The following is a 10,295-nucleotide window of genomic DNA, read 5'->3' on the forward strand; positions in this document are numbered from 1 at the left end:
AATGGGGGGTTGATAAGGGGAAATACTGGAACATCTAGAATTCCGGGAGGCCTGCCAAGGGTGGGAATGTTACCAGGGATGTTGTGACGTCAAAGGTTATGTTGCAGAAATCCTATTTTAATTTTCATATTTGACCATTTAAAATCCCATATTAATATGCTATGGACATTGCAGAAAGCCGTGAGGGTGTTTCATGACGTCAGAGGGCCTTTTACAGAAGTCCCATGTTAATTTTCCTATCTGACCGTTTAAAGGCGAGGGTGTCTCGTGACGTCAGAGGGCGGGAATCCTGTCAGCTGGAAACAGGTGACCGCATTGCCCTAGTGCGAGGGACCAGGAGCTCCACAAGGAAGGAGCCGGTACAAATCCTACGTTAATTTCTTATTGGGCGATTTAAATAGATTGACCCCTCACTACTTATACAATGCTATTAATTGCTGAAAGCTCATCTGTTCAAGATTTTATTTCACTGTAGATTTATTTTTATTTTAAATGTTGTTATAGGTAAAAAAGTACCATTACAGTGCTTAATACAAACGTACCCTAAGTACTAGAGGTGGTCTTATAAACTTAGGAGGAGGCAGATTTGATCGGAAGTTGAGAGTTCTAGTTCCCCTTTAAGAGTGAAAAGTGATTTGAGGGCAACTACCCTTCCCCGTTATTTCCCCCTTTCTCTAAATGCATCGGATAAAAATTTTAAGTTAGCCATGTTGTTATAAATAGTCTAAAAACTATATAACATTGCCTCCGGGCTGACACAGCCCCCCAGAGCCTGAAGATAAGGGTTATAAGCTATGGCCGAGGGGTATATAAGGTTTTTATGGAAGGTTTTTATGGAAACTTTGTAGGAGGCTTATCTGATTGGAAATTGAAAGTCTTAGTTCCCTTTATGAGAGTCAAAAGTGATCAAAGGGCAACTAGTTCCCCCGAGACCCTATTTTCCCCCAATGCTTCCGATAAAAATTTTGAGACAGCCATTTTGTTCATAATAGTCCAAAGATCATCAATACATCCTGGGTTGACACAATCCTCCAGAGCCGGGGGAGAGTAACGATTATAAGTTATGACCCTGGTCATGTATGTTTTTTTGGAAATGGTGTTCGTGGGAACTTTGGAGAAGGCTCATTTGATTGAAAATTGAAAGTTTTAGCGAAAGAGTCAAAGTAGTTGGGGGGTAACTAAACCCCTCACCTTCGCCCTCTTTTCTGCAAAAACATCCTATCGAAATTTTGATATAGCCGTCTTGTCCAAATAGTCTAAAGATCATTTAACAATACTCCAGGGTTTGCACAACCCCTCCCCCCAGAACCTGAGGGCAAGGGTTGTAATCTCTGTCCCGGGCACACACAAATTTTTATGGAAGGGTGGGTCGTATAAACTTTGGAAGAGGCTCATTTGATTTGAAATTAAAAGTTCTGGTTTCAATTTTAAGAGTCAAAAGTGATCCGAGGCCAACAAAGAGTTTGGCTACTGCCCCCTTTCCAAACTGTAAAAGTCTAAAGCCTACTACGTCAGAACGATTTATATTGCAAATATTTTCTTTTGCACTTATTACAACATTGAAAATAAAAATAAAAATTACACATAAATAAAATCTTGAAGTGATGAGCTTTCAGCAATTAATATCATTATATTCATATATTCAGTTTAATTTTATTAGTTCTTTCCAAGAAGGTTCAAGACACATACAGTTCTCACTACAAACAAGAGTTTGGCTCCTTCGCCCTTTCCTAAGTTTAAGATTCCAAGGCTTACTGTAGAATAAGCTCTTTACGTAATTGGCTAAAAAATAATTGGAGGATAACCAGCCCTCCTCCCTTACATGCTTTTCCCCCAAATGAATCCAATCAAAATTTTGAAATAGCCACATTGTTCAAAATAGTTCAAAAACATAATGGCTATGCCTCCAGGGCCGATCCTCCTCTTAGCCCCTGGGCAAGGGCTATAAGCTACGCTACTTACCTATTTTTAACATGTAAGGCTTTTGGGAAAGGGGTGATTGTATAAACTTCGGAGGAGGCTCATTCTAATGGAAATTGAAAGTTGTAGTTCCCTTTTTAAGATTCAATGGGGGTCTTAGGGCAACCAGCCCCTACTCTCTTTGCACCCTTTTCTTCCAAATGGTTCCGATCAAAATTTTGAAGAGGAAAATATTCAAAAACTAGAAACTTTGGCAATAGAAAAAACGAACAGAAATTAATTAAAAAAACTTTCCTAAAAAGAAGATTTTCGAAGAAAAGTATAGACAATATTAAACATAATACAGCAGAAACAAATTCCTATTATAGTTCAGACTTAAAACAACCCGAAATTACTATTAAAGAATAAATGAAACCCAAAACGAAAAGGAATTAAATAAACAATCATAGCAAACAAATATACAACTGGTACTACTATAAGCAAATAAATAGATCTTAAAAGATCTATATAGATATTAAAAGATCTTAAAAGATCTATAAATATATCTTAAAAGATCTATATGCCAATGAAGCTTAAAAGGAAGAAAAATCAGTGCAAACAAGAGTTTGGCTACTGCCCCTTCCCAAAATTTAAAAGTCTAAAGCCTACTGTGTCATTGGCACTTTACTGAAAATACATGTGTCTTTGACAGTCTCGGAAAGAACTAAAAAAATTAAACTCAATATTTGATATACATGATATTAATGGCTGGAAGCTCATGAGTTCAAGATCATATTTCATTATAACTTTTATTTTTATTTTCAATTCGGTAATAAGTACAAAAGAAAACATTTGTAATATTATTCGTTTTAGACTTTTTAGGCTTTAGACTTTTACTGCGAGAGAAGGGAGCCAAAGTAGCCAAACTCTTGTTTTTAGTGATTTGTGTTCGTTTTTTGCTTGATTTCATATTCAATTTAAGTTTTACTCATTTTATGATTTATTTGTTCATTTATAATATTACCAGTTGTATGTTTGTGTGCTACGATTGTTTATTTAATTTTTGTTCGTTTTGGGTTTCATTAGTTCTTTAATAATAATTATTTAAAAAATTTCCACAAAATAAGTTTTTCAAAAAAAAGTAAAGAGCTCCATTAAACCAAAAATGAGCAAAAATAGAATGAAATAATCTACAAAGCATGCAACAACCATAAATCAGTATCAATAAATAAATGAAACCCAAACAGACAGAAATTAAAATAAACAACAGAGTCAAACTCAAAACGAGCAGAAATTAATATGAGTAAGGTTCAAAATCCCTATACCTTCTAAAAGCCAGAATATAGTTTGTACTTAGCTGAAACATTGACAATGCACATTCATTTGTATTTTTTTAATAAAGTGCAAATTATGTTCTGGCCTTAGGACGGCATAGGGGGTTTTGAGCCCTACTCATGTTAATTTCTGCTCGTTTTGATTTTGACTCGGTTATTTTTTGCAATTTCTGTTCGTTTTGGGTTTCATTTATTTATCAATGCTGATTTGTGGCAGTTTCACGCTTGGTAGACTATTTGATCTTGTTTTTGCTCATTTTTGGTTTAATGGAGCTCTTTACTTTTCTTTGAAAAATTTATTTTGTGGAAAAAGTTTTTTTTTAATTAATTCCTATTCGTTTTATATTAACAATAGTTTTTTCAGGGAAAAATAAAATAATAGTTTAAATCTTTTCGTTTTTTTAAGACTTTATAGTTTGGCCTGCTATTTGTATGCGGGAGAAAATTTTCCAGCAACTTTTAACAACATACACCCTTTTAAAAATCTGGACACAAATAGTAGTGTTTATTTAGTTTCATACCTCCTCTAGAATTGATACCATTCGCAAAAAAATCGGTTTAATTTCTTTGATAGCTTGGATACACTTGCGCCATTTTGATTTGGTTAAATTTTAAGAGCAGAAGTAGCCCTGAAAGTCTGAACGTCATACCCTCGGTCGTTCTTGGGATACTGCTGAGATACGTTATTGGGAATTAGCATTAACAAAATGCATTTTGATTTCATCTTAAGGCAACATTTAATTTTTAAACATAATGGGCAAATGGGAGGGTGGGCGTGGGAGGGGGATTAGTTGCCCTCCAATCACTTTTAACTATTAAAAAGGGTGCTAGCGCTTTCCATTTTGAATCGAATGAGCCCTTTTTGAAGTTTCTGCTACTAATCCTTCGATACGAAGTGCCCTGGTCTAAAAAAAAAATAATAATACATTGTACCCACATCGCTCTTTACTATAAAAATGTCAAGCTTTCCAATCACTTTCAACTATTAAAAAGGACAGTAGCCCTTTCAATTTCCAATCGAATGAGCTTTATTTGAGTTTTTACGTCAACGTTTTCTATAAACACCTTATATGCCTCCAGGGCATAAATTACAACCCTTGCCCTGAGGGCTGTGAGGGGGTTGTCATCCTCAAATACCTGATTCCCAGAACTTTCAAATACTTTGAACCAAATGGCTATCTCAAAATTTTGATTAGATGTGTTGGGGGAAATGGTGGGCGTGAGAGGGGGGTTAGTTGCCCTCCAACCACTTCCGACTGTTAAAATTGGCACTGGCCCTTTTAATTTCCAATCGAATAAGCCCTTTTTGAAGTTACTAAGACAACGCTTTATATAAAAACCTTATATGCCCCCAGGGCAAAACTTACTACCCTTGCCCTGAGGGCTGTGAGGGGGTTGTCATCCTCAAAGACCTAATTTCCAGAACTTTTAACTACATTGAAAAAAATGGCTATCTCCTAATTTTGATTGGATGTGTTTGGGGAAATGGTGGGCGGGAGAGGGGGGTTACTTGCCCTCTAATCACTTTTGACTATTAAAAAGTGCACTAGCCCTTTAAATTTCCAATTGAATAAGCCCTTTTGAAGTTTCTACGACAACGCTTGCTATAAAAACCTTATATACTCCCAGGGCATAACTTGCAGCCCTGGCCCTGAGGGCTGTGGGGGGAGTCTCATCCTCAAAAACATAATTTCCGGAGTTTTTAACAACTCCGAACAAAATAGATATATAAAAATTTGATTGGATGTGTTGGGGAAATGGTGGGTGTGAGAGGGGTGTTAGTTATCCTTCAATCAGTTTCGACTATTAAAAAGGGCACAAGCATTTTTAATTTCCAATCGAATGAGCCTTTTTTGAAGTTTCTACAGCATCGCTGTCTATAAAAACCTTATGTGCCCCCAGGGCAGAAATTACAACCCTTGCCTTGAGGGCTCTGAGGAGGTTATCCTCCTCAAAGACTTAATTTCTAAAAATTTTAACTACGTTGAGCAAAATGGCTATCTAAAAATTATGATTGGATGTGTTTGGGGAAACATTTGGCGTGAGAGACGGGTTAGTTGCCCTTCGATCACTTTCGATTATTAAAAAGGGCACTAGACTTTTGAATTTCCAATCGAATGAGCCCTTTTTTAAGTTTCTACGACAAAGCTTTCAATAAAACCTTATATGCCCCCAGGGTATAACTTACAACCCTTACCCTGAGAGCTGCAGGGGGAGTGTCATCCTCAAAGATATAATATCTGGACCTTTCAACTGCTTTGAACAAAATGGCTATCTCAAAATATTGATTAGATGCGTCTGGATAAATGGCGGGCGGGGAAGGGGTGTTAGTTGCCTTCGAATCACTTTAGATTAAAAATGGCACTAGCCATTTCAATTTCCAATCAGTTGAGCCCTTTTGAAGGCAACGCTTTCTATAAAAACTTTATATGTCCCCAGGGCATAAATTGCAACCTTTGCCCTGAGGGCTCTGGGGGGGGGGATCGTCATCCTCAAAGACCTAATTTCCAACACTTTCAAGTACGTTGAACAGAATGGCTATCTGAAAATTTTGATTGGATGTGTTTGGGGAAATGGGGGGGGTGAGAGGGGATGGGAGGGTTAGTTGCCCTCCCATCACTAAAGACTATAAAAAAGGGCACTAGCCCTTTGAATTTACAATTGAATGAGCCCTTTTTGAAGTCTCTACGACAAAGCTTTCTATAAAAATTTTTATATGCCCCCAGGGCATAACTTACAACCCTTGCCCTGAGGGCTGTGGGGGGGGGAGTGCCCTTCTCAAAAAGATAATTTTTATCTTGAAATCAACTACGCTGAACAAAATGGCTATCTCAAAATTTTGATTGGATGTGTCTGGGGAAATGGTGGGTGTGGAAGAGGTGTTAGTTGCCTTCTAATACTTTCGAATATTAAAAAGGGCACGAGCCATTCCGATTTCCAATTGAATAAGCCCTTTTCGAAGTTTCTATGACAACTCCTTCGGTACTAAGTGCCCTGGTATGGAAAAAAAATAATACATTGTGCCAACATCATTCTTTTACTTAGGGTGAGGATATTTATAATACATTCAAAACATATGCCGAGCCAATAAATATGCCTTTGCACGAGCTGTTTGCAATAACCACTGATGGGGCACCAGTAATGGTGGGTAGAAACAAAGGACTTATTGACCCCTGCATGAAGGAAGGATGACTCATTTTCAAACCTCATGTCCTACCATTTACCATTGTATTATCCACCAGGAAGCTCTGTGTTGTAAAATCTTGCCATTTGAACACGTCATGAAAATAGTTGCAAAAATAGTCAATTCTATTCGAGCAGTTCCTTTGCAACACCGACTTTTCAAAGCCCTGTTAGAAGATAAAGAACATGATCTTATTATGTATACTGAAGTACGTTGGCTCAGTAAAGGAAAGGTTCTTACAAGATTTGTGAGTTTAATTGAATAAATAAAAACATTTATAAACGATAGAAAGGAAAATTATGATGAACTAGCTGACTGGCTGGCTGATTGATTTGGGATTTCTCACAGACATCATGGAAAAATTGAATTCTTTGAATTTGGACATGCAGGATAAAGACAAAACCATATCTGAAATGATAAGCTGTGTAAAGTCATTTAAAGCTAAATTGAATTTGTTGATATCACATCTGCAGATCAATTCTCTTGTGCATTTTCCACAAATGAATAAAGTGCTAGGTGACAGTGGATTAAATGAGACATTATTTATTAAGCATCTTCAAGAGTTAAAAAAAAAATTTTGAAGAGAAATTTTTCCAGTTTAAACATAATGAGCCAATAGTTTCCTTCTGTATAAATCCTTTTACTTGCCAAACAAATGTTATGGAAATAGCTGCATGTATTGCAGATTTTGTTCAAGGTAAGACAGAAGAACTAGAGTTAGAAATTTTTGACCTTAAGAATTATATTTTGCTAAAATACTTAATGTCAGAGGACTTTGTGAATGGAGTGGATAGAGAAAAGTTCCCATTGTTGAAAAAAGCGGCATATAAAATTGAATCATTTTTCGGTTTGACATATTTATGCGAATCATTGTTTTCAAACATGAGCTTGATAAAATCAAGATATGGATCTCAACTCAACGATGAGCACCTTTATGATTGTCTGCTAACAGGATTGTCATCATACGCTCCTAATTACGAGGCCCTGGCCAATAAAATGCAATGCCAAAGATTACATTGACTTTATTATATTTTTAATTAAATGTTTTCCTTGTATTTGTGTGTTTTGTTTACTTTCTTTACGTTTTGTAAATACATTTCTCTGTGTGTATACAATTTGAAAAAAATACCAAATAATTTTATTATTTTGAAACATTTTTGTTTATTATTTATTAATACATTATGACTATAAGAAAATAAATTATGGGAAAATGACAAGTTATGAAGGGAGTTTGTGGATTTGAAATAGGTGGTGTCCGCCACCCTACTGATATTTTAGAATTTGCTCTACAGTAAAAAATAAGGTTGGGAACCCCTGTCCTAAGGAGCACAGTTAAGGTAATGGAGGAACACGGAATCGAACGGGGAAGTGAAACTTGCCTAGACTTAATTTATGCTTATGATTTAAGTATGTTAGATGAGAATATTAGCAAAATAAATGAACTCTTAGCTCTCTTGCAATTTCAGGGTGCAAGAACAGGTTGGATAATTAATGTCAAGAAGACCATGTCCCTAAGAATAGAAGTAAGTGAAGATCAAGAGGTGAATGTTGCGTAATGAGAAAATCGACCAAGTGGACAGCTTGGCCTACCTGGGTAGTATTATTAGTAGAGATGGTGGGTTCCGTGGAGATGTTAAAAGTAGAATAGAAAAGGTCTAGGTTTTTTTTCACAGTTGAAAAAAAAGTCTGGATGGATAGGAGGACAATCGTGCGAACCGAGGCTAGAATTCTGGAAGCTACAGTGGTTAATTATGGATATGAAGTGTGGGCACTCCAAAAACAGAGGAGAAGTTGCTGGATTTTTTCTAGGGAAATTGCTTATGGATTGTTTTGGGTACCTGACTGACTGACCATATCTCAAACAGAAAGCTGTACAAAAAATGTGGCTCAATCCCTCTTTCTAGGGTTATATTGCGAGAAAGGATGAGACGGCTAGGACACGTCTGCTGATTTCTGTTATTTAATGCTTCTAACAAAAATTTGACCGAACTTTGGCCAAAATGCAATATAAAATGAATTATAAGAGAGCAAATCAGTTTAGAACAATCGGACAGAATAACAATAAAAAGCAGTAATTACAAATAAGGAAAGAAAACTATTTAAGAAGAAATTCACTAAAAAATATAAAAAACATGACCAGAAAAGAAAAAAAAATAGATGATGCAGAAGAAAAAAATAATTTCCTAGGATATTCCAAAATTTAATTATAAGAAAAAAATTCTTTAACAGAACTTAGTTAAGCAGAAAGTCCTTTTCCGATTGCTAGAACTCACCAAGTAGTGATTGACTTCAGAACAACCAAGAACAACCAAGTCTACTTTTTGAAAACTGCAATGAAAACTGCTGAAAACGAATTGTATTAAAAATATTTTCCTTTGTACTTAATATTGAAAATAAAACTTTAAAATTACAGTGACATGAAATCTTGAACTGATGGATCTTCCAACAATTTTATAATTATGTATCAAATATTCAATTTGATTTTTAAAATTACAGTGAAATGAAATCTTGAGCTGATGGATCTTCCAACAATTGTATCATTATGCATCAAATATTCAATTAGATTTTGTTTATACTTTCCAAGACTGTTCAAGGCACATATAGTTTTTACTAAAGCACCAATGACGCAGTAGGTTTTAGGCTTTTACAGTGGTAGAAGGAGTGTTTGTAGTAATTTTTGTTCGTTTCGAGATTGATTTGTATATTCAATTTAAGTTTCACTTGTTTTAAGGTTTATTCACTCATTTATATAAGTTACTATTGTATGTTCGTTTGCATTGACTGTTTATTTAATTTTTGTTCGTTTTGGGTTTCATTTATACTTCAATAGCAAAATATTTTTTTCGTTTTGAGCTTGATTTGCATATTTAATTTAAGCATCACTCGTTTTATGATTATTTACTCATTAGTATTAGTACCTATTGTATGTTTGTTTGCTAGGATTGTTTGTTTAATTTCTGCTCGTTTTGTGTTTCATTTATTCTTTAATAGTAATTTCTGGTTGTTTGGAGTTTGAATTTTAACAGGTATTTGTATCTGCTGATCTCAAGAATATTAAAGTAAGTAGGTTTGTGTCAACTTCGGAGTTTTATTATCTGATATTTGAGCTATTTTTAACAAAATGATCGCCTCAAATTTTTATTATCGGATGGGCCAGCGGAAGAAAAAGGCATGGAGAGAGGAGGGGCTAGTTGCCCTCCAATCTCTTTTGACTCTGAAAAAGTGAACGAGAACTTTCAATTTTCAATCAAATGAGTCCTCTCCGAGGTTTATACGAGCATACCTTCCATAAAAACCATATATGCCCCAAGAGCATTACTTACAACGCCTGCCGCCGGGCGCTGGGGGGTTGCTTCGACACAGAAGTTTTTCTTATCTGATCTTTGAATTATTTCTAACGAAATAGCTACCTCAAAATTTTTGTTGGATGGGTTTGGGGAAAGGAGGTTATGTGGGGGGGGGGCTAGTTGCCCTCGGATATCTTTTGACTCTTAAAAAGTGAACTATAACTTTCAGTTTCCATATCAAATGAGCCCTCTGTTAAGTTTATATTAGCATACCTTTCATAAGAACCATATACGTTCCCAGGACAACCCTTAGAATGCTTATCATCTGGCCCTGGTGGGTTGTGTCAACATAGAATTTTTTTATCTAATTTTTGAACTGTTTCGAAAATGGTTGTCTCAAAATTTGTAGTGGATGGGATTGAAGAAAAACGGGCGTGGGACGATAGGGGCTAGTTGTCCTCCGATCTCTTGACCCTTAAAGAGTCAACTAGAACTTTCAATTTCCAATCAAATGACCCCTCTATGAAGCTTATACGAGCATCCCTTTCATAAGAACCATAAATGCCCTCAGGGTAAAACTTAGAAGGAATA

General features: G+C 35.7%; 1 protein-coding gene across 3 annotated transcripts in view; it reads left to right on the forward strand.

The window, feature by feature from the left end:
* The window catches only part of LOC148942634 (lachesin-like), a 582,410-nt gene that overhangs the window by 165,269 nt on the left and 406,846 nt on the right, over positions 1-10,295 (forward strand). The window lies entirely within an intron of this gene.

This window comes from Artemia sp. Qi Xiang Cuo, chromosome 16 (assembly GCF_049724085.1).
Source record: "Artemia sp. Qi Xiang Cuo chromosome 16, ASM4972408v1, whole genome shotgun sequence".
In the NCBI taxonomy this organism is placed as follows: domain Eukaryota; kingdom Metazoa; phylum Arthropoda; class Branchiopoda; order Anostraca; family Artemiidae; genus Artemia; species Artemia sp. Qi Xiang Cuo.